Genomic DNA, 25501 nt, shown 5'->3' on the forward strand with positions numbered 1-25501 from the left:
TTTGCTGAATTCTGACGATATCGTACAATATTCTATTTTAAATAGCTGAATATGTTGTGCATCTAAACAGCAGATAACAAACAAGACATTAAAAGATAAGCCGAGCGTTAAACAAAGCAGCGTTCGAAAAAAGGCTTTCTAAATGGATGCACCTATTATACATTCCGCGTCGCCAAAATATTATTTTTCTTCTTTCGCTTTATAAATGGCATTTTTTTTTTAGTATACCGGCATGTGAGAATAAAAAGATAAAAAAAAAAAAAGACAGAGTTCTTTTGTATTGCCGGAATTTTAATAGAATAGGAAAAATCTTTAAATATCAACAAAGATCTCCAACATTTAAAGGAGCATCACCGGTAATTTTAGAAGAAACGTGGTGGGAATCCAGCTGGTGCTGGATGGAGAATTTTTCATGAAATTCCGTTAAAGCTATTTTTTTGAACGACTCCGAACACAACTGCGCATGTCCAGCCCTTTTAGGTGGAACATGAGAGAATAAGGATCGATAGGACCGAAGTTCATTTTATCTATTTTTGTTAAAGGCCCCCAAGCCCCCTCAGGTGCTTTTTTGACCACATAGGATTTTTTTCCATTGGTAGTCATAGCTAAGATCAAGGTAATCAAACTCTCAGAGGGTCACCCAATTCCATTCCATTTTCCATATTTCCTTTGTAAAGGTGATGTTGATGGCCACATATTTAATAACTCGTATCTTCATTGGGCAAAAGTCTGGAGGGGAAAGAGAAAGTACCCTCACTTATCTATGACTGCAGATACCCATGACCAGGCCCAGACTGGCCAGCTGGCATATCGGGCAAATGTTCGGTGGGCACTGGTCGATAGTACCCAGTGACGGATGAGGTCCTGCAGTGTTGGCCCACCACACCGCTCACAACGTTTAGAGGACCGCACACTGATGTTACAGCACCAACCGAGATGTCAACGGAACCACCCACCAACTTCAGCATGACCTTCTGCCCGCATGGGGGGCTCCAAGTAGCTACTTGGAGCCAGAGAGCTCCCAGGTATGGAGTATTAAAACCTAACATGAGACCGACCGTATGGAACTAGCCAGCAGCCATATGTATGTCATTTGGTGGCTTCTGGCCTTAAAGCCAAGACCCAATGGAGGAAGACATATTTCAGCTTGAATTACTCTATGATGTAAATAACGTGCCACTTAAAAGGTGCATTTTATTTGTTATTCTACATTTTGATTGTTCTCAAGCCAAAAAAGTTGGTGTGGTCCTTTCCCAATAAATGTGCCTAGTGTTCTTCCATTTAGGTAGGTAAGCCTCAGCGATCCCCGAAGCTCTAGTGCCCAGGTAAGTGGATAATATCTTTAAATCCTTCACATCAATTGCCTCTTGGTCCATAGATCGCTTTTCAAGCCAAAGTACGTTTCTGTTTCTGTAACGCTCAGAGTACCTGGTACTGTGCAAAAAAAACAAACACAATTTTGAAATAACTGGCGACATGAACAAGAGGTTTAGCGAGGAAAGAGTCCTAAAAAATGCTTCTTCTGAAGCGATCCGGAAACGGAGGATTTGCAAAAGATCTTGGTAATTTGGTAATTCTATAGAGTATTAATAGATAATAGCTGTACGGATTGTTTTAATTTATGGATGAAGAGTAAAAGAGTTTTTTTTTTTTGTTTTTTTTTTTAATGCCATTTTATGTCTCTATCCTCTAGTTTTTTTCATAAATATTTTGTTTTGGGTTTTTTTCGGTATCTTTATTCCAGTTGTATTTATATATGTATTTCATTATTAAATACTTATTTATAATAGGGTATGCAATGTGTACCATAGGAGTGTCTCGCCCCAAAGAGCTTACAGTCTATAATTAAGAGTAAAAATTAAGAGTATACATTCTCTGTGCCATAATGGCAAACTGTATAGAACAGTATCTCATCACTTATCTCCCTGTCAAAATATTCCACAGTATCCTTCTCAGATAGTAAACTGACTAATCCATCCCAATTGTCAATAAGGGAAAAAAATGACTTGAAATGTATTGAAAATGTACATTGATTCCTACTTAGCCAATGGCATAGTACAGGCTTTCACGGCAGTTACTCACAGCCGAGACATTTTATTTGAAATATGCCAATTGCTTATACAAGCAATTGCTTACTTGTGCAAGCAGTACATGCTTCATTTCATTTATTAAACTATATATATATATATATATATATATATATATATATATATATATTAAATTTGGTTAATTCATTTTATTAATGGTGTTTTTTGCCAATAAAATAAAATAAAATAAATAAATAAATTAAATAAAATTCCTTGTTGCCTGCATTACAATTCCGTGCAGAGATGGTCTTGCCTTCTCCCTTCCAACACGCTGTGATTGAATATTTAATTAGGTAACAATGTACAGCTCAGCTTTCATGGTAAAATTACGTAAAAAGTACTTAATTCTTTCTTCAATTAATTCTGGGTAGAGATTGAAAGATCTATTTCAAGTATTGCTGTAATTTGAAGAAGTAAAACATCCTGGGACCGTCAAACTGTCTTGTTTCCAATAATTATTTGCATATACCCAGCGCTGAATTGTAGCACTTTTACTTACACCACGTTGGTAATTGCGGGTTGAAGTATTGAGTTCTCATTTGCATTTACTATAATTGATGCAAATTTCTTTCTTTTTTTTTTTTGTCTATGGATAAATTTAATTAGTCGTTTTCCCACTAAAGTGAAAGGATAGTATTTGCGGCCGCGCTTGAATTTCTTGATCTGCTTTCACTTATCCAAAGTACAGATGTGATGTCATGGATGAGGACATAGAAATGTATTCACAAAAGCTGGAGTTTGCAGGAGAGTTATCATTTTTTAACTCCCTGAATTCATGGATCATAAAGGGGCCATCGGTGGCAGATTTCTCTACTGGAAAAGCTGAGCTGGCCCTGTATAATGGATAGTTCAATCACTGAGGGGCTTTCAAGAGAGCTTTGTGATTAATTTTTACATGATACAGGGTTGTCCATGCTATTTTGCAGCAGAAGCTCATTGGGATTGGGCCTTCATAATAAAAAATGAAATCAGTGAGATGAAACTGCAGCTCCCCTGCAAACTCTTTAGTAAATGGATCCCAGAGAAAATACTTATACATCCATTATATGACACGTCTCCCAAGCTTATTCTTTACTTTTCCTCCATCTGAGCCTCTCTAAGGAACTAAAGAGCTTTAAATAGATGTTGGAGCCATCAAATGCACTTTAATGTGATTTGATGGCTCCTTAAAATTTGTATGTGCTCCCCCTTGCAAATGCATGGTGGGGGGTGGGGGTCCTGCAGGTATGTAATATGCCTGGTTATGAGATGATATACTTCAATTCAACCCACCTTCAAAATTACAGTTTAGTAAATAACCCTCTGTGATACCTAAATTGTGGCGAAACTCAGATGAAGAACAGAATGAATGTTTTCCAATATGATCAAAATTTACATATTTTAGTGATATCTAAACTTAATGTTTATTATCTTGGTTTATTTTGCTTTGCTGGGACCCCAAGCCATCGAAACAATTCATTCGCATCGCCCATATTGATGGGGGCAAAATTCTATCCATCCATTGATCCATAACCCGGCAATTTTAACTCAAAAGCTTTCTCTTTAATTCAAATTATTTTATTGTTTTGCTGATCGTCTAATTCTCTCAGTTTATCAATCATGACCTTAGCCAGAATGAAACCTTTTTTTTCAATGTGGGTTCATTTCTTACGAGTTGTGTCTGCTTTCCAAAGGATACGTAACAGAAGCAAACGCAGGTACAGTTCTTGCTATAGAACCATAGAACCATAGAAACCGGAAATGTTTTTCCCCCAACTGGAATTATATATATATTATTATATTATATTATATTATATTATATATATATATATATATATATATATATATATATATATATATATATTTATATCTATATGTCACTGCAAGTAAGCCTGAAGGCAAACAACAAAAGACGTTCTTTTGGTGGAACCTTGCATTCCCTCGCCTAACGCGGATCAATAAGTCCATTTTAAATTATAAGCTTCTCTTTCTTCGCAGGCACCAGCTCTTCTTGTTATACCTTTTCTGTAGGGCATAACTATCCAGTTCTGGATTTAAGTAGCAGATCCCAGTGACAACACCTCTAGGTCATACATTTGGTTTCCAAAAATGATCAATGACACAACCTTGTATTTCTGAAATCCGTTCCAGAAGAGCAGGCAGTCCCACCTCATTTCCGTCAAAAATAACAGCGCGCATCGATGATCCGAATTCGCGAGTTTTGACTATTAGTCCTGCTTTATTTCGAGCCTCCGCAGATTATTTAGTATTATTATATCCCAAAACTCTACAATTTTAATACAGCAATGCAAAAATCGAGAAATGTTTTGAATACGAAAAGTGTCGACCAGAAGATAACAAAACATGTAAAGTATTTACTTAACAAACCTATATAATCGTGCTTACAAATTAAATTACTTATACTTTATAATTCCGGCTATACTAGCCATCCTAAATGATTTGCGTTACGCGATTTGCATAATTCTTCCTCTCTATTACTCAACCAGAATGGCGGCACCACCAAGCGCTAGCAGCAACGTGCGCTTCATTACTACTGACACTCCATTTGCACATGATGAATGTGCCAGAACTGTTACACGTGTTAATGAAAAGCTATATATTAATCGAGGAGATGGCAACCGTTATTACCGTACGGGGTGGAATTTAACATGGAAATGTTACATTAGACAGCGGAGAGGTGGCTCCTCCGTAGGGACGAAGCACCGGAGTAGAAGCCTTTACTTTGTAGTATGGGTCGTATTAAAAATGGAAGCCATGGGGGGGGTAGATTTTTCCCCATTCTTTTTAAGCTGCTGTTCCGTCAACTCTGTAGAATAGTTCAATAGTTTTTAACTAAACAAAGTGTTCAAAAAATCCTACTCAAAGGTGATTGGCCTATACAGTCTTTATGAAACTTTGTATGAAGGACTCCATATGTTCTCTGAGGATAGACTTCATAGTCCCAGTTTCTCTAGAACAGTTTTTTGGAAACAGGTCTTCTGGGGGGTCTTTTCAACAGAATGTTTCCATTGAAAAGAGAGTCTAGAAGAATAAGGAAGACATTTTCTTTTTATTTTTTCTTTTCTCAGTAGTGCTTTCCTAATCGACAGGCACAGTTATTGATGCAATCAGCTTAGTCTTCTTATGTCACAACTTCTCCACACCTCATCCAGACATTATTGGATTTCTTATAATGTAGATTCAATATATGTCTAAAAAAACACTCACAGTAGACATGTCACGTCATGGAAATGTCTAATACGACCAGGCCATGTTGACCACATGTTTTTACTCCTGCCTCTCCCAGTTCCTTCCTAAACCTTAATATAATCTTAAAGAATTACAATTATTGACGAGGTTCATGTGGTCATCATTATTGGTGCGGAATGTATGGTTGCCAGTATTTGGTCCTAAGGACCCCTGGAATTCCAGCGTAGTTTAGAATTCCTGGAATATCATCCAAGGATCCCTGCGTTGAGTTCCAAAAGACCTTTTTTTTTAATTGTTTGCTTAAGGTTATCATTAGTTGATTAGATGTTTCCAAGCCAAGCCTCCACCAGGAATTATTAGGAACTAATTGTGAGCAGCCCACGAAGTTAATTTGGATTGTGACTGATGTAGAAGACGTATACTGTCCACTAGATGATGTTACCTCCGATACAAACTCAATTAATTTGCTCCGGCAGGCAGAATTCCTAACGCAGTTTCATGGATTTACACAGAAGTAAGTGTTACATAATATTTTCATCATACAATTTATTTCCACCAATTACGTAAGAAACTACTGTTTTCCTAATTCTAATTTCTTATTTCGTAAGAGCACGTCACTGGTTTTTTTTTCTCAAAAACTTATCTTTTTGACCCAGACAGATTTCTCTGTGGTAACTTGGATAAAGGCCCTCGTTTACAAATGCGAAAATTCACGATGTAGATAAGGGATATGAAAAACCCAGAGCTGGCGAGTATCTTATAACGGTCATTAAGTAGTGAGTGTTCTAGAAGGTATTTGTTGCCAACTTTATTAGGGTAAGAAGCGCAGACAGTTTTTGTTTCTTGTATACATTGTACAGCCAATACACTGTTTTTGCAGCGCGCTTACACCTGTTTGGTAGGCCTCGTATTACATATTTATATTATTTGAGCCTGTGACTAGCTTAGCGCACCGACATTTTTTCTTTTCCCTGTTTGCACATATTTGAGGCTCCTCATCAGTCTGGTTGCAGCTTGCTGTCCAGGGGTTAATAGGGAGGAGGTTTAATTGCACCTCCCCCAGCACATTAATAAGGTTTTGGTAGCCGTATAAACTGCTTTGTGTGCCCACTATGTAGGAGGTGAGAGTAGGTTCTCACCCTATTGAGAGTGTGCCTTGATGTGGCGGGTGAGCTTAATTATGCTTTGGCCAATTCATATAACCAAAACCTCTCCTTTATATTATGTTTATATATTTGTTGCCAACTTTATTAGGGTGAGAAGCGCAGACAGTTTTTGTTTTTTGTATACATTGTACAGCCAATACACTGTTTCTTGCAGCATGCTTACACCTGTTTGGTAGGCCTCGTATTATCTGCCACCAAACTCTATGTTTCTCTACGTTATCATTTAAATTTCAACATTTATTTTGGACCCTCAAGCTCTATTTAATCTTGAGAATAGGCAAACATTATTGTCCTCTCCTAAGCATCAAGTTCATGAAGTCACCAAACACGTTAGATCATTATTTCCACGTTTTTTTCCCCTCGTTTAACCGTCATACTTCATAACGGAGATCTCAAATCGCAGAAATTGCCACAAATATGTCACTTTGGAGATGTCAACTAAATAAATGTGATTACCTGGCAAACATTTCCTCCCTTTTTTGTTGTTTTATGAAGAAAAGAAAAAAAATTAGATTTTGCTTTATTTTCATGGTTTTCGTAAATTCCATCTCACTTTCCTAACCAAATCACATGAAAACGCAGTACTTATTCATAAGCACTTGGAAAAAAGCTAAGTAAGGGTTCTCTGGAACGATGTAAAAAAAAAAAAAAAAAAGTTTAACAAATGACCGTTCTAATGAATTCCTACATAATCCTTTGAAATCAGTTTAATAACGTATTTTCCTTTACATGGCGTGAGGCCGTTTTAATATCACTCAGAAGCTGGAGGTGAGCTCACAAGTCATGAACTAATGTCGATTGGAAAATGTTAAACCGTTTTTATTAGAAACTGGAAAATATTTGGAAACTAAACAAGGAAGAGAAATTACAGCTACAAATGAACGGGATTTTTTATTTGAGACAGACACAATTTGTAAATTGCAGAACACAAAACCTTGGGATTGGGGTAAAAAAAGGCAGATTGCTCATTTTACCCCATGTCATCTTCCTCCTGGCTTTATTTATAATGAATTGAGCAATAAAAATTGATAGATAAATAAATATAAATAAATATATACAAGGAAACGATAAACAGCCAGAATCTGGTTTTAAAAGACATGGAAGGCACTCGTGTTATACGGCATTCCGACTTTCCACTAACACGAGTTATTTTTATCACAGTAGAATTTCTATAATTAAGACAATTCTGTTATTTTTCCTCTTGATTTTAGGAAAAGAAACAATGTGAGTGCCATTTTTTTGAATGCTGGCAGGAAGTGGGATCATTCGTTTCAGGGATGCAGTTATACGGGCATTTAATGATATTTGCATTGAACAAACGATATTATCAAGAAATCACATTTAACTGGTCAAAAATGGGCATTCATGAACTAACGCACTGAAATGGATGTCATCCTATCACATACAGATCATATTAATAATTGCTGTTTTTATCATGCAAAATGTAAGATATTTTTTTTACTTAATCAGCATTTAAAGGGGAATCTCTATGAAAAAATGTATGTTTTTCCTTGAGCATTATACAATGTTGTTAGCCAAAATGTAGTTTAGCTTGATAAAACTTTTTTTATTTTTTATTTCATTCATTAACCTTCCTTTATCTGCAGACTGGAGACGGCCATTGTTGTCAGTCATGTGATATTTTTGGTGACTTTTCTGGCTCAAGGACCACACTGAGCTGATGCTTTATGGCAATGCTAATGAAGTCCCTTCCTCCATTGACATTCCTTAGTCAAAGTGTGATTAAAACTGAGCCACTCTAATGCTTCCCACAGACAGTATGATGAGTCAAGGTGTTTATCCAATAGATTTGGCTTAGAGGGGCAAGAACTATATTGCACAAACTACTGTTAATTAAAAAGAAAACAAATTTTAATATGATATTAATAATAACAATAAATAGTGGGAGTAAGTCTTTAAACACCCTGCTTTATCCTGATTTTTTTTAATTTATTTATTATTAAATATATGTAAAAAAAAAAACCAAAAAACAATTTATTGCCGAATTAAGGTCATGTTAATGTTCCTAAAGAAATGTTTTTCTACTTCTTCAGAATATAAAATAATAAAAAATATATACTTCTTTATTATTTTATATTTTGAAGCAGTAGAAAAACATTTTCTTTAGTATTATTAAAGATAATTAAACTTATGCTAGAATTTCGCCTAATCCAAATCTTCTTTGTATCTGGAAATGTGATTTAAAAAAATAAAAAATAAATAAATAAATAAAAAATATTAAAAAAGCTTTTAGCCTGTCTTTATTCAATCAAGGCATAATAGGATGCAAAAAAAAAAAAATAACCAAAAATGCATTTTTTTTTTCATAGAAAAAGACATGAAACGACTCCAAGAAAATGGAACTTTTAAAACGAAAATAACAAATAAGGAGCAAAAAATAAAATACAAAGCACTTTTAAACAAAACTCTGTAGATTTAATTTTTGCAATAAGCCATCTCTAGAGAAATACGAGGAAGAAAAGGTACATGCAAGAGGCTATAAAACTCAGCTATTAATTATAGATGCCTGCCGAGCGCCTGCCTGTTTATACCATAATTATAATCGTTTGCTGAATCTTATTTGTTATTCAGTGTTTTCGGTAGTTCCCATATGTGTTTCTTTGCTGAGTTTTGTATTTTTAGATGTCATTTTTTCCTGTGTTAGATTTTTAATTTTTTTTTTCTTACAGATGGGCTCCCTCATATACATAGTGTCAGCCACGCATGATTTTGCATAATTTGTCACTGTTTTAAATACGCCAAACACTGCTATGCCAAACGACTCGCCCTTGGCTTATTTGATCTGTTTTAAGATAACGGGGTCCAAATGCGGCAAAAGGAGAAGGGGCAGCCACATTGCTTCTCTCTTTTAGCTCACAACAATATAGCCAAATGTATCATTTTCAAGACATTCAATGTATTTTTTTTTAATATTTTTAAATATTTTTAAAATGTTGAAATTACAATATTAGATCTTCCGAAATGATTATCTGTTTCCATGCCTGTCATTGGATATTATCAGAATGATCCATGTAAGTATGCTTTTTGTTGAGTTATAAATCTACCTCTGCCTTGTCCTAAGCCGAGGTTTAGCACCTAAGATAGCGGCGGAGCGCCAGCAAACGTGGTGGCATAACCAATGCACTTTAATTCGGCATAACTGACGTACATTATTATTATTATTATTTATTGTTTCATATAGCGCCATCAAATGCCGTAGCGCTGTACAATGGGTATGTACATGCCTTGTGTATGAAAGCTGAGCTTGCAGAGTCGTCATACAAGCCGGGTTCTCTTTCCATAATGTATCGGCTCGCCTTCGTCTGTCTGTTCTAGTTTGGTCATGCGCTGCGGAAACTGTCGGTGCCATATAAATAAAAAAGAGGTGGCGTCAATTTGTTTTCACTAAATAAAGTATGAAATATACAAAGCGTATGATGTGCATTCCTGGGAACTCTTAGGTGTTTGACCCTAAATTACACCTGCCTCACAATGTCTGGAGCTGACTCCTTCCCATTCTACCGCTAATGATATCTCAGAATCCCGGTGCTGCTTGAACGCAGGTGACTCTAGAATTCAGAATATATTTTCTACCCAACATTGCATTTCCCATACCTAGAGTTATTGGAACCATGTGGTTGCCATCGTTGTCACTGAAATAGAATCTTGGTGATTAATAATGGGATAATATTTGTAGAGTCGTTGGGCCAGCTCCTTATGATATAGTCACTTTCTGGACCCACCTCCATTTATATAATAAACACAAGACCAAGGTATAATATATAACCCCCCTCTTTAATGTTATACACCAAATCTTCATGCATTTATAAATAATTAATTTAACTGCCAAGCTACCCTCAAACGCTCCCTTATTTCATCCAATCATGTCATGCGCCGTCGAGGAGATCTTCTCTCTTCCGTTATATCCACTGGTAAAATCAATTTATAATGACAAAGGGTCATGCTTTGGTTCACGTAATACGGAATTAATATATACTTTAACAGTTGTATGATGGCCTTTTTAACCAATATATATATACTCCCAGCTTCCTATCTTCATAGCTCGTCGCTAAACCGCTCCAGGCCCCCCGAAAAAGAAAAAAAAAAATCCCTCTGTCTTGCCCAAAGCTAATTCAATCACAGAATGATAAAATATTCATCATATTTTCCTAGTTCCAGAAAATGAATTTGGTACCCTAATGTGGCTTATGCAAATCTTGTTAAAATACCAGGAAACAATTGAAAAGATATTTCTTATGTATATATTTCCATTTTTATTATATTTTCCCTGCGCAGGCAGGGCTCTTGTTGTACGAACAAAGCACGGGAGAAGCCTCTTTGTCAGGATTACTACAAAAGGAGCGCGGAATAAAACTATTTAGGACAGTAATGTTCTTCGCTGTTTGTGCATGAATACATTTCCGTCGATTTTAATCGAATCCACGTTGGGAATTCCATTTCTGCGCCAATAGCGTTTATGGGGGATTTAGATCATAAGGCAATTCCGCATATGACTGATTTTGTCAAAATAACAGATTATTCCCATTATATCCCAGAAAATATCTACTCTGCCCATTTTTTTACTGCTTTAAACACCCAAACTTTAATCAGTTGTTGGTTTCGTCCATTCCCTTCCCTGAACGTCGTCGGTCCTGTACGGACTCCATTGCTATAGACGTCCAATACATTTCGCAAGGCCCAACTCAGTTCATGTCAACAATAATTCAGTTTAACAGCTGTCTCTTTTGACAAGCTTACAGTCAGACTCTCACATCACACGGCGACAGCCTTCTTTTTTTTAACAGAAAATAGTGCAAATTAACCATTTAAAGGATTATCCCCCCATTGTTTTTAATATGTGTTGAACGGAATAAAGAAATTGTGTATGAAATAAAGATGTTTTTTTACGTGGACGCTCCTATGTAAATGTATGACCAGTTTCACAGCTCAGTAACACCGTCTCTGCTCCAATTTAAGATGGGTATTCCATATGCTGTGACATCTACTGATCTCAGGAAATGTTCAAATGTGTTGACTCGTTGTTTCGCACAATACGCCACAATATGTCAAAGGTCTCTCACAGTTTTCCCTAGCTGTAAAATACAACATGATTGTAGCGAACTCATCGGAAAGGAGAGTGGGTTAACCAGCTGTTACACCAGGGCTGCGAATGTCAAAAATAGAGGGGAGGAATTAAAAGTCAGCTATGTCATTAGCTTAATAAGAATAGATTGTAAGCCTGCGGGTCGGGTCCTCCTTACCTAATATATCGGCTCGTCTTAGGACTGTAAGAAGCGCTGTGGACATTGTTGGCGCTATATAAATAAAAGATAATAATAATAATGAGGTTTAATCTGTTTTACTATGTTTTTTATAAATGCATATATATACTATTATTATTATTATTATTATAATAAAGAACTTGGTCTGTCAAGCTTAACCTTTTCACTACTGTAGTGATCCAGATAGAAGCCAGAAAACTAATTTTATTGGCTTACTCATATCATCGTTGGGTTATGGGAGCTTTGGGAAATTGCTCTATATAGATAATATATATATAAATATATATATATGGGGGATTTTTATTTGTTTTGTTATTCTTGATAATTCAAAGGGATAATTGGTTTAACCAACAAAACAAAAGGATCTAAGACTCTCAGAGATTGATTAAGGTCTGAGTGCTTACAGCAATAGGAAGATTAGATGGACCAAATGGGTCTTATCTGCCGTCAAAGTATAGGTTTCTATCTTGAAGGCTCATGAAAATTAAGTTTGCATAAACAACACAAAGTCTATAGTCATCATAGCTCAATATGTAAAGTTATATAGGCTATCTGGACCTCAAAGGTCTCTTTTTCAGATAGGTCCCCAAACCTTATGTAGCTTTATATATTTCTCTGTGTAGGGGCAATGGAAGTTATCAGCTTGGCTAACGACTTCTTGGTCTCTTAGGCTATTACAGCTATATTCATTTCCTTAAGAAGAACACAACCACACACAAGCATAATCTCAGCCGTCTCCGGTTTGTGCTCAGCGCTACATAAACTTATAGGAATAACACGGGGAGGAATAAACACAGTATGTTGCTTCACTTCTAGACCTTGAACTCTATCAGATAGGAAGCAGTTCCTGCTGTGATCAGCATTCAGATCCATCTCCTGTTCCGCAGAACAAGCTACTGCTCTTTTATGAACTGAGTTTTATGTTCCTTTTGCAAACATGAACCTTTGATGGTCCCATTCCTTGTAACAACCATAAAACTTCATTCTTTCCACAGTAAACCCCAGTCAGGCATGCCTTCTGCATAATTCAGGTTCATGGCGGCTAAGCAGCACCGCTCCATAATAACATATTTTGGTCTGCTCACGTCCTAATGAAGTTTTTGTGCGTTTCCTCGTGTCTGTGCAGTCTACAATTTGGAATAATTTCCCGTCTAAGACAGACGTTGATCATCATGGAGGAATTTTACGTTTCTTAACATGTAGTGGATTACAATGGACTCAAAACATGCGAAAAACATGGGCCCCCCAGTGTCCCACTACTCAGTCTTTGATCTCCCCAATTGGCCGCTTGGGGATTATTTCTTCCATTGACATTTTTCAATCTTTCTACCATTTCTCCCCTCTCCTTTCATTCTTCCTCCCTGTTTTGTAAGTTGGACCACAGTCCATTTTCCGTGCCATTTCTTTGAATTCTCTCTTAGTCGTGGTTTCCGGAACTGGACGCATTATTCCAATTGAGATCTTGTTGTTTTCTATAAAGTAGCATTAGTCCAGGTTTTTGTGCCATCTCAACCTGATTGGCTTGGAGGCTAATTGTTTCCCATTGGGTTACTGCACTTGTGTTACTGATTCAGTCCGATGGCTTTAAATGGTGGAATGAGAAGAATGGATGAGCTCAGAACACAAAAATAATTGTACTAACCAGTGTCTCATTCAGAGCACTGAACACACTTGCAAAAGAGGTGAGGATTGGGCTGATATTTGCCTCACCCGCCCAAGATGCCCGTCTGGCAGGCTAGACCTACCCCAAATGTCTATCGGGCTGATCTTAAGACTCTATGGCTTTAATGACCTGCGTGTACAATGTGGTAAAGTTTGCTCTAAGCTTGTAGGATCTTGTCGATGTGCGTCTAGCTCATGCATCCCTTCAATGCTTTTTTTGTATTTGTCCCCCTTTGTTCTATTCTTGCAGAAGTCTTTGTGAGGCTTAAGCAGACATCAATACTCCAGAACAGCCCAGAACATTACTGTAAACAGTAATCAAACAACAAACGGGAACTCCTTCTAATGCAGTAATCAGACATCTCCATGCTAAAGACTATTATTTCGTTTGCTTGTGTAAATACATTAGTTGTAACAATTGCAGACACATGGACTCCAATACACAATAGCACTCTCTATCTATCTATCTATCTATCTATCTATCTATCTATCTATCTATCTATCATCTATCTATCTATCTATCTGTCCATCTATCCATTATCTATCTATCTATCTATCTATCTATCTATCTATCTATCTATCATCTATCTATCTATCTATCTATCTATCTATCTATCCATTATCTATCTATCTATCCATTATCTATCTATCTATCTATCTATCTATCTATCTATCTATCTATCTATCTATCTATCTATCTATCTATCCATTATCTATCTATCTATCCATTATCTATCTATCTATCTATCTATCTATCATCTATCTATCTATCTATCTATCTGTCCATCTATCCATTATCTATCTATCTATCTATCTATCTATCATCTATCTATCTATCTATCTATCTATCTATCTATCTATCCATTATCTATCTATCTATCTATCTATCTATCTATCTATCTATCTATCCATTATCTATCTATCTATCTATCTATCTATCTATCTATCTATCTATCTATCTATCTATCCATTATCTATCTATCTATCTATCTATCTATCTATCTATCTATCTATCTATCTATCCATTATCTATCTATCTATCTATCTATCTATCTATCTATCTATCTATCTATCTATCTATCTATCTATCTATCTATCTATCCTCTTACCCTAGGTCACCAGCTCTGAAAGCTTTAGCCGCTCCTCCTGGGTCTTTGGTTAAGGTGGGTTTTTGACGTTGTGTCATAGGAGTGTGTGAATGGATTGTTCGTGAAAGTATCATCTTAACCAGAAAGGATCAGTATTGCCTTTGGGATCTTGCTGGACTTAGTGGGAAAGTACAGACGGAGGGCATGCTTCTAAAGAGAAATTTTAAAAACGAGAGGTCATAATCTTAAACTAGAGGGTCAGAGGCTTAGATGTAATGCAAGGAAGTTTTCCTTCACTGACAGAGTGGTTGATAACTGCAACAGCCTCCCAGTGGAAGTGGTAGAGGTTAACACACTAAGGGCCTTCTTGTCGTGCCTTAACCCTCCTTAAAGGGGCATCTAATGCCAAGGGTTTGATGAAGCAAACTATATTTTATAACCCCCCCCACGTAATTTTAGTACTAGACAAATCGAGAAAGTGTTTCTTGAGCAGTTAGGGTAATTAAAGGATCTGTTCCACATAGGGGGCCTCTTAAAATATTCTGCATTTTGTAGAGATACGTAGAAGAAAAACCATCTGTCATTTTGGTTTTCTCTTTAATGCTCCTTGTCTCTTAAAAAACTGGGATTAAAAGTTTATTGAAATACTATAGTTGCCTAGCAACAGAGTCCTGTCAATCCTCAAAAACCCTCCCCTGTGTGTTACATTACTTCAGTCTGACCCCCCCCAGCAGAAATTCCCACCTGCCATTTCATGGTCATGTATGTGAAACAGCAAAACATTACAGGTTCACATTTACATAGCGATGGCCCAATGGTGTTCTGTGTGACAGGTGTGATGAGAGTTATTATAAGCGCCTAAAGTAAACATCCCTTCTGTGATGTCAGAGGTTTCAGTAACGAAGTAATTTCAGGATTCAGAGGCTCAGCTGAAATGTTTTCAACAAGAAAATACAGAAATAGAGTATGAAAAAGTATAAAAAAGCACATTTAAGATACCTTCTCTATTAGTACATAGGCATGTTGGGTAGTACATAGGCATCACGAGCCTCCCACCATTTAAAATCACAATATGAGGATGTACTTTTATAATTTTTTTCAGCAAATAGAATTTTTTTTAAAAAAACTCCACTAAATTTTTGAATTTACTTTTTTTTTCTACTTAAAAGAATAATATGCCACATAAGCCAGTGATGTGAAATGACAGCATCATTAATCATCCTTATTCAGGGCACAGGACTCATTTTAAAATTAGACCAATATGTGCCTACCCATTGAAATTAGATCTGCTCTTTTTTTTATTTTTTTACGGGAAATTTTGAATCATTCCTAGATTTGACATTGAGTTTTTTTGGCTGTTTAGAAGATTGTATAATCTGCTTTGAGCGTAGAAGGGAACTTTATACTGTCAAGCTTTATATATCTCTCGTGGAATTATAATATCGCTTGCTTTGGAGTTCTAAGTCAATCAACCTGATTAATAAGCCCTTTGCTATCTACAAATCAGGCTTTGTTGGGTTAAAAGCTTTGAACTTTGTTTTTTATTTATTCACTTTCCGTGCAGTCTGTTTTCTTAGTTCTTTAGAATTAATGTACTTCCTGATCAAGATTGCATTATACTTAATAGATCGTTAATAAGGTTTTTGTTTTTCTCCAAGTACTTCTGCTTTTTGATATGGAAGAAAAAAGGAGTACTACATGTTATACAGAGTATTAGAAGTGACCAGAGGTCCCCTTTAAACAGAGACTCTTGGAAAAACCATGGTCGTATGGAATTGTGGTCATTGAGCGTGATGCGTTTTTATAAACAGCTTGGTAAAAAATGAGGGCATATACTTCGATCCCCCTCCCATCTGCATCTATCTACTTGAGGGGCAACATGTCTAATAATAATCATATGGAGATAAAACCAAGGTCAAAAGTTTCTCCAGAAAAAAAAGTGGTGGCCCTACCTACTAGGTGAAATGGACAATAATGGCCATTTCCATATTGGTTCAGGAGAAGACTTCTTTAGAAGGTTATGATGGCTTTAGTCACTGACTTAGCCATAGAGTTAGATGTAGAGCCACATTGGAGGCTTGGAGGTTCATTCTTCAGATCAAACTGGGAATTGTGTTAAAAGCTGGGGGGTTTTGTTATTACATTGTGATATTGGGGTCTATCAAAGGCAGCAAAAAGTTCCCTAACGACCCTTGGAGCAATGAACAGATATCTTAATTTTTTCTTAGTGTGTGTTTTTTATTAGAAGGTTAGAGCTTGAGATGAATGCCAAAAATTAACACAAAGTGGTTAGTGATCTAGAGCATTTCCTCAACATTGATTCTGAAGAACCTCCAACAGGGCATCTTTAAAGGCTCTCGTTGGAGGGTATTAAATGGGATAATTGGAGTTTGACTTTGAGGCATGTGCTAAATGCCACCTGAGCTCATGTGAGGAGTAACAGTTGTTGGGGTCGAGGGCAAGAGTTGACGTCCTCTGATGTAGAAATGTATAATGCTAACTTGGTTGAACAATTGTTCTACCAGGAATCTGGAATCAATATGCCAATCATCTGGGTTCTTAAACATGTATATAGAATGTGCATATAAAACAGCTCTTACAAGGTTTTTAATTGATAAGCAGTATAAGAGTTCATTGAGATACATTTGTTAGGACTAATGGCAAAAAATCCATTTTTAATTACATAACTTTTTCCACACAGGTCATTACATAAGACTTCTTGGGGTGTGATTTCCGACCAGTGATCACAGCCAAACTAAAGAGGTTACTGTTGGCTCCAGTAATATTGTGATGTCATAGTATCGATTTCATTATAACAGTTGTCAAAAAGATTTGCATACATTTTGTTAATAGTTTCTTGAATATGGAAACAAACAGAAATACAAATGATGCTTTTTCATTATGTGAGTAAACAAGAAAATAATTGGGGACGGTGAATGTGCAAATGATGTCATGGGATCAGGGACACAATTCTATATTTGGCACCCCCCCCCCCTCGGGCACTTTAAAATCTAAAAACACTGGCACTCTCACTTCCGCAAGAGGGCTAGTCCAGGATTCTGATTTGGCCTCGACTCTTCTGATCCTTGACGTAAACCTCGGTCTATCCTGTGACTTGGTCTTCTGCTTGAAGACAGAAGAAGACAGTCGAACCTGCAGACCCTGGCTGTTGCTCCAGTTGGCTACGGTCTACATCCCGCATCCTCCTCTGGGTTCCAGTACACTTCTGAGTTTGACACAGACCCGCTAAGGTGTATTTGCTTTACATGCTAAAGAGCGCAATTAACTGGATACGTAGTGTTTGAGTTGACCACCAATAGTGGAGTAAAATAAAATTAAAAAAACAAACGTCAAAAAACGTCAGAAAATGATTTATATATATATATATATATATATATATATATATACATGTAAAAAAAAATTAAATAAAATGCCACATAATAAAGTTTGTAATATACATGATCTTCTTAATACAATTCTAGCGGTTTAATCCTCATTTTGTAATGTGTTGTGGGGAGTTCTTCTGTCTCTGTTCATTTCTTCTGTATTCTTTCGCTGTTTCTGCGTTCAGAGGTGGCAAAACCCAAGTAAAACACATCTACGCTCTCTTTGACCTCCTGCTGGGAGCTATAAAGACAGGACACATCCCTTTCTAGACAATATCAAGATGCCGAAAATGACTCCATGAACCCGTTCCAGCATCTCGCATGTATTAGAGGTGGATTCCTTTACCACTTACATTTTCAATATGAGATTCATATTCCTTCACTGCTGGGTTCCTTGTCATGAGATGCGGTTATTTTTTTTCTCTTTGCTACGACTCCCGCTGGCATAATTAAAATCCCCATGAATAAAGAGGAGTGTTGTGTGCATGCAGAACGTGTTTTTAAAGTTTAGACGCTCCCCTTAATTGTGCACTTAGCTGAAATCCGTGTTCAAATGTTTAGACCTGAGAAATCTTACTGAGAAACGGAAAATCCCACCCGCTAGAGCTTTAGTTTTTTTTTTCCATTATTATTTCTTTGATGAAAATACAGATATGTTAAAATAAATATATATCCTGCTGTCATCGTGTTTTCCGAAAGTAACTGTGGGCCATTAGTCTCGAAGGTCAAGAACCAAAAGAGGTGTTTTTGCTTTCATGTCTGAGAATTTGCGGCCGGCAGGGTAAAATACATTTATGTTTTTGCTTTCTGAAATGGGATCTGCTTACTCCGTAACGCAAGTTTATTTGCATACTAATTCATCACAAATTAACCTAAAAACTGTATGGTTCATCCATTAACATCTGAGTGCCAGAGAGGTGCGAAAAATGGCAAATTGGGGATCCCATCACACTGAATCGCCATATATTACATAGCCCACCACTATGTCACCACTAATTACCTCAATTTTGGTGAGTCTAGATTATTATTATTTATTGTTTAATATAGCGCCATCATATCCCATAGCGCTGTACAATGTTTGTTGGTAATGTTTGAGCAAGGCCCTCTTCACCTGTTGTTTAAGTCAAATTATTATGTTAAATACTACTTGTTATTACAGCGCTATGAAATATGATGGTGCTATATAAGACAATAAATTATAATTAAATACGTAATAATAATACATTAAGTCAAGCCCTCTTAATCAAATGTATTTGTGTCTCTTAGACTGTCAGTTCTAGTTTTGTCAGACCTTGTGAGTATATATATATATATATATATACTGTATTTACATATATATATATATATATAAATTAATTTAATGGTTATGTGATTAATATGCGATTATTTAAATGATATATAATGGCCCTTTAATCCTGCTGCAAAATTTACATTACGGTACGCAGTCTCATGCCCCAAATCAAGATGGGAATCAGAAAAGAACCCCTCTCTTCTCGCCTAAATGTTCTTCCTGTAGAGTATGTATGGATAAGAATAAAAATAATTGAGGATTTTTTTTGTCTGTCTTTTAAAAGGAACGGCACAGTGAGAACAGGTAGAGTAATAAAAAGCTTGCAGCCCTAGTGGGCTCTTGTTATTGGAATGATTTGGCAGCACAGAATCTCCCCAAAGACGGCTAATTGGCCAGCAGTTATAGGAATAAATGAGGAGGTATTGACAGAAAATTCCAGTTTTCTTAGAGTAGTTTTACAGTCTCAATGCCGGCTCAAGAACTCGTATTAAACAGATCTCTGAAAGACCTCAAACATAGGACGAAACACGCGTTCGGCGATCTACATATCATAACAATGTCACAATGCTTGCCCTTCGAGATAGATTTGTTACATTGTATCACGGGGAGAAACCGTATTCCCCATACTCTGGTTGTGATATTTATTTAGTCTCCGTCAGCTTCAGCTCAAAAGCCAACGACAGAGAATGCTGCCTACTGAGAGTTAATGAGAGCTGTCTGGAGGATAATCTTAACGAACCAGCTAAAGTACACGTAGGTCTGTGAGGTTTTCATCGTTTCAAGGAAGACTTCAGTTCATGGTGGGGTTTAAGGGCCTGGCTTAGAACGGTCGGAAAAGTGAGTCCTAGAGGTAACGGCGAGGAGATGTCAAGATAAGCAGCATGGAAGTTTAAAGTAAAGGCCATATAAATAAAGTAAAAGCGGTCACCAAGAGGAGATAAAACCAATATCCGGGGTCTCTGCAGGTAAAGTTTCTAGAAAAAGATCTGTTCATTATAGTAATACTTGGAGGAACCAACAAGGCTAGAATGGGGGCTCTTCGTACTCAAGGATTGGAGAAGAATGCATAAACTTGGGCTGATGACCTGGTGTTTTTTATGTTTAAAAAAGAGCTTTATATTATACTGTTTTAATAATTATATCATAAGAACAATTTTTAAAAATGCAAAAAAAACCTGAAAACACAAATTCTACAATGCTTCTAGGAGTCAAATTTAATCAAATTTCCATCTAAAAACTGATGTAGCTTTTTATCTTTTATTTTGCACAGGTTTTAGACTAAACCTTTCTATTTCCTCCTGGTCTTATACGACGAGATGGCCCTGGCACTTTAAGGCCAGCTGCCATCTGATGTAAGTGCGACCGAAGGCTGGATATGCGCTATATTGTTATTCTCACGTTGTCTATGAGTGAGTGTGTGGAGCTCCCAAGTGAGCCAGAAGGCCAGTCTGGGTATACCTTTCTTAGATTTTGTATTATTATTATTATTATTTATTGTTTTATATAGCGCCATCAAATTCCGTAGTGCTGTACAATGGGTGGACAGGACATAACATGTAGTATGTAACATAACAATTTGAGTTTCAGAGAGAACAGGTGAGGAGAGCCCGGCTCAAACGAGCTTGCAATTTTTGCAAATTATATCAAAAAAACATTAATTTTAAATATATATGTTTATGTGTATATAGCATTGAGAAGTTATTGTATAGGGACTACTTCGTAAACCTTATATGTTACAGGTAATTATAAGTAACTTCTCAATGATACATTTCTTGCAAAAGATGCAAGAGAGATAAACTAAATCTGAGGATGGGGAGTAATGGAACTGGAAGTGCGGGTCACATTTAACTCACGTCTTTTCTTCTATTTATTGCTCTTTTTTCTTTTGGGGAAAGAAACATGAGTTTGGGACTTGTTTAACGCAATTTTCTGAGGACAGTTGGGCAGTGGCACAGTTCATGGTTAACCCCATTACCGTGAGGTCTGATGTGTTCCCTTCCATTCTAAACTGCAATTATTTTTTATTTCCCCACTTCCCTGCAAACAATAATCCAATTTCAGGAAACAGTGTGTATGCTGATGCTGTAGACTTGACCCTTCTCTGGACTTTTACCTCCTCGATTCCCTTGACATCCCCGAGAGGAACAAAGCACTTCATTTTATTCACCCATCCTCTCCTTCTCTTCCATTATGACGCTCTCTCCCTTTAAGCAAATGGGAACAGATGCCCTCATCAGACCCTGTGACCTTTCTCACTGCAGCAGCTGCAAGTCAGCTCAAAACAGTGTCACAAATTCCCAGGCAACCATGAATATTCATCGCCGGAGACACCAGAAGACGTGTTAATTTTTTATTTATTTTATTTATTTATTTTTTCATGATCATGAAGTTTGTGCAAATTTTCTGTATTTATTTACTATTATTTTTTTAAAGAAGTACAATGAGTTTTTAATTACTCAAAAATATCCCTATATATTATATCTAATCTATCTATCTATTTATCTATCTATCTATCTGCTTTCTATCTATCTGCTATCTATCACTATATGTTTGTATGATTTGCACGTGTGGCTTAATGTCCTCTTCTTTCACCCATGATATCAGTCTTATAGACACCTGATTTGTAAAAAAGAAAAGTGTAGATATTATTTGTACACGTTTATGTTTTTATGCAATATTTTGTCATTATATATATATATATATATATATGTATATATGTCCATCTATATGCACATCAATATCAATAATATACGCTGGTTCTCCGAGCATTAAAGATTAAATATATAATACCATTATTAACAAAATCTGTAATCTCCATTTCTCTATGTATTATATATATATATATATATATATATATATATATATATATATATATATATATATATATAAAAGCCATACAATGCATTACATAACCCTTGTTGCTGTAGAGAATATTTATTATAAAGCTAAGCTCTGTATACACGCTAAACACACCATATCCACATCCCACCCTTTCTCTTCCACACTGGCTTGACCAGCACTCACTACTCCTTTTACATGCAGAGGTTAAACTTTGTAGCATGGCTGAAAAACACAGCAATGCAGCTCTCCCCCTAGTGGCAGCCGGCGGACCTGCACGCTAACCCGATCATCCCTATACGACGGGATTAAAATGACAATTGACGTGACCCTCTTTGCTGCCTAAATGACCTGCAACAAATGGCACCGTTCCTATTTTGTAAACAAACATGTCTCTGATGTCACAGACGTGCAAATGAATTTCATATCGGGAAAAACAAACAGGGTTTCTTCACACAAACAACTTTCAAAGATAAGAGAAATATAAATATGCGAATTACTTTTTTTTTCTATGATTTTCTGTAATTTTACCATCTACAAGGAGCACAAATTACCATTCCTCTCTGTGCCGTCCAGTGCGATTCCCAGAGTAAAACGTCTAGCAATGTCTAAAAAAACTGAGCAGCTGGAGGGTGCAAAACACAGAAAATGCAATTATTTTTTTAATTACATTTTTAATTATTATACAGAGAAAAAGAGCTTTGAGCTTTTTTTAAAAAATCTTTGTGCTGTGGTTTGAAAGTAACCACCATCCTGAAACGCAAAAACAAAAGAAATTAAAGACAGAGCTGGTAGAAAATACTATCGTGCCAAAATTGGGTCGGCTTTAGAATAGGTCTGTCCGCCAGCTGAGGGCCAGGGGCCTACCAAAAAAAATCTTATGTTTTTATGTATTAATGTTAGGTGCAGGGGCAGATTTAATTCAATTGCCCCAAACCCCCAAGAGCAATGAAGACCACACAGAGGTAAGTAAATTGTAAAAAGTAGGCGGAGCTTGCCAAAAGTGGGCAGGTCCACCAGTAAGCTCCTCCTCAATACTTGGTTACCCCTAAAACACAATGGACATCTACTGTACATGTTGAGAAAATTTTAAAATGATAGGTTTGTAGTTGGCGCTGGTCAAATGGACAGACCTTGGATGGGTAAGAGAAGCCTCTCATTGCGCCCTTGAAAAAGATGGCACCCAATGGCTATGATGAAAAACATACCTTGGAACTTCCCCGAAGTCTCTCTCTCTTCTTGGGAATTCACTTCATAAAGGGGCGGGGCTAATAAGAGGAAGAGGTGGGGCTAGCTCCAGACAACCTTTAGTGGGTGGCGAGTAGAAGGAGGAGCACAAGGAGTATGTATAAAGTGGGCAGGAAGTGGGTGTGACAAAACACCACTTCCTGTCTGGAGAAAGAAGAAACTGACCCGGAGACCCTGGAAAGCAGGGCTTCACTTGGAGAGCTCCTGGGTACCAGTCTAAGACCACACATTGCCTTTTTCTACCGTATGTTTGAGCGCAGGGAAGTGATGTCATATCCCGACACTCAGGCTGAGTGTACCGGGTCTGAGGGAGCGCGGCCAAGTTGTATGACTGGCTGGGGGGTGGGGTTGAAGGAGCTGCTGTTGATTATTTTGACTCCCTTTTTATTAATACAATTACTTAGCCAACATCTGTTGTTTAATGTGTAGAAATGCTAATAATAGTCGCATTATTATAGGAAATTATGAGTTACAGAATATATAATTTTTTTTGAATATATATCTATATATATTCCAAAGGACATACACATTTCAACAGTATAATCAAGCTCTTGGAAGTGAGGACTCGACTGGCTGTTATTACAGATGCATTATGGTAAATTGTAGTACTTCTGCCAACAGGCACACAATAGCTATTTACACATTAAGTAATTGTTTTAGTGAAAGAAAGCAAATTATCTTTATCTTAAACTGATTCTTGTGATTTCTTTTGTATTCATTCAGCATCTGGAATACAATGTACTACATTACAAGACGAGGCCTTCCCCGTCATAGACGAAAATAATACTTTAAATGGGACATTTACATTATGTTACCATATGATGCAGGGTTTCTACAGCAGAGTAAATTATGTGAAAACATTTGCATAACATTTTCAAAAAAAAAGGCACGTTATACAGTTTAATGAGAAATTGCATCACTTTGATCTGTACATTGTGCTAGCCAGCATGATAACAAGTGTATGGATCAAAAGAGAGGACGTTTTTGAGGCAAAAGGGGTTGTATACACCAGTACCCGGTGTGTCCATTGTATTTTTCAACAATAAAAGAACACATAATAACATACAATATTAATAATAATAATAATTATTATTATTATGGCAGAGTTTTCTTTTGGCACACAGAACAAATTGTGTATTATGATTCTAGTTCTAGGTACTTTGATTTTGATTGGAAAAATCTTCAGAATTATTAAAAGTTTATCAAAACACTTTTGAAACAGATAGCACATTTGTTACCAGTAGTGCTGGTCCTGATAACTGATGTTACTGCTTTTTGCATCATCGTGCGGGGTCAGAACTGCATCCAGTATGATAGGCAAGCTAATTAGTCAGAAGATGACCTTGGTGAGGTCCCCAAGGTCTCATCAAATAATAGGGGCAACCAGAGTCCCAAAGCTCAGAGCAACTGTGTGCATTTAATTTCTGGGGGGAGTCGCAGCACACATTACGCATGTACAAAACTGGCAACTTGCCGTGAAACCTTTCAAGCTCCTTGTGTTGAGGGTCATGGTCTTCAGTTCCACCCAGGAAAGGGTCGAGATGCCTCCTAGCCAGGATGTCCCAGAGGTTCCTAGGTATCGTAATGCATGAATACAAAGTAACAAAGCAAGGTGCCTATTTTTCTAGTGCATATGAGCAATGACCACCTGGAATGTGATCTTCTATAACCTACTTTACTGCCTATGAGACATCATAATCAACTGTGATACCTGTAGACAACATCAGTGGGTATTGTGGCCTAGGCCAACGTCGTCTGGACCTTAAGCAGCAGTTCCATGGGACCAAGATATGACATCATATCCCAGCCGATGATGTAAGCGAGAAAGAAAAAACATTCGGAAAGCTAGCTTCAGACTAGCAAAACTTCAAAAATGTTGCTGATTGTCGGAAAATAAGGCTCCTTCATGGAAATTAATAGAACTTAATCTAACCTAATCTAATAGCGTACTCCATTTCCCTATCTCAATTAGTGAGCAGTACTGCTGTTCCACAAGCACCACGAGATGCTCTAATTTGGGGAAAGCAAATACATTTTAAATTTGCTTTGGCTTAACACGTAGGGCCATGCCAAGAATCAATTCAATAGCTGCACGTAGCGTGGCCAAAATTAATTTCTGGCCCTTACAGCACATTAAATATTTGTGGCATTTACTGAATTACTGCCAAGAATAACCACTAAGGATTTTAGGTTTACATTTGAAATGTACCTTCTGGCTTGATTTTTTTTTTTACTTCTTTCTTCCAGGCCTCATCGCAGGCCAG

The sequence above is a fragment of the Spea bombifrons genome, chromosome 8 (genome assembly GCF_027358695.1).
Source record: "Spea bombifrons isolate aSpeBom1 chromosome 8, aSpeBom1.2.pri, whole genome shotgun sequence".
Classification (NCBI taxonomy): domain Eukaryota; kingdom Metazoa; phylum Chordata; class Amphibia; order Anura; family Pelobatidae; genus Spea; species Spea bombifrons.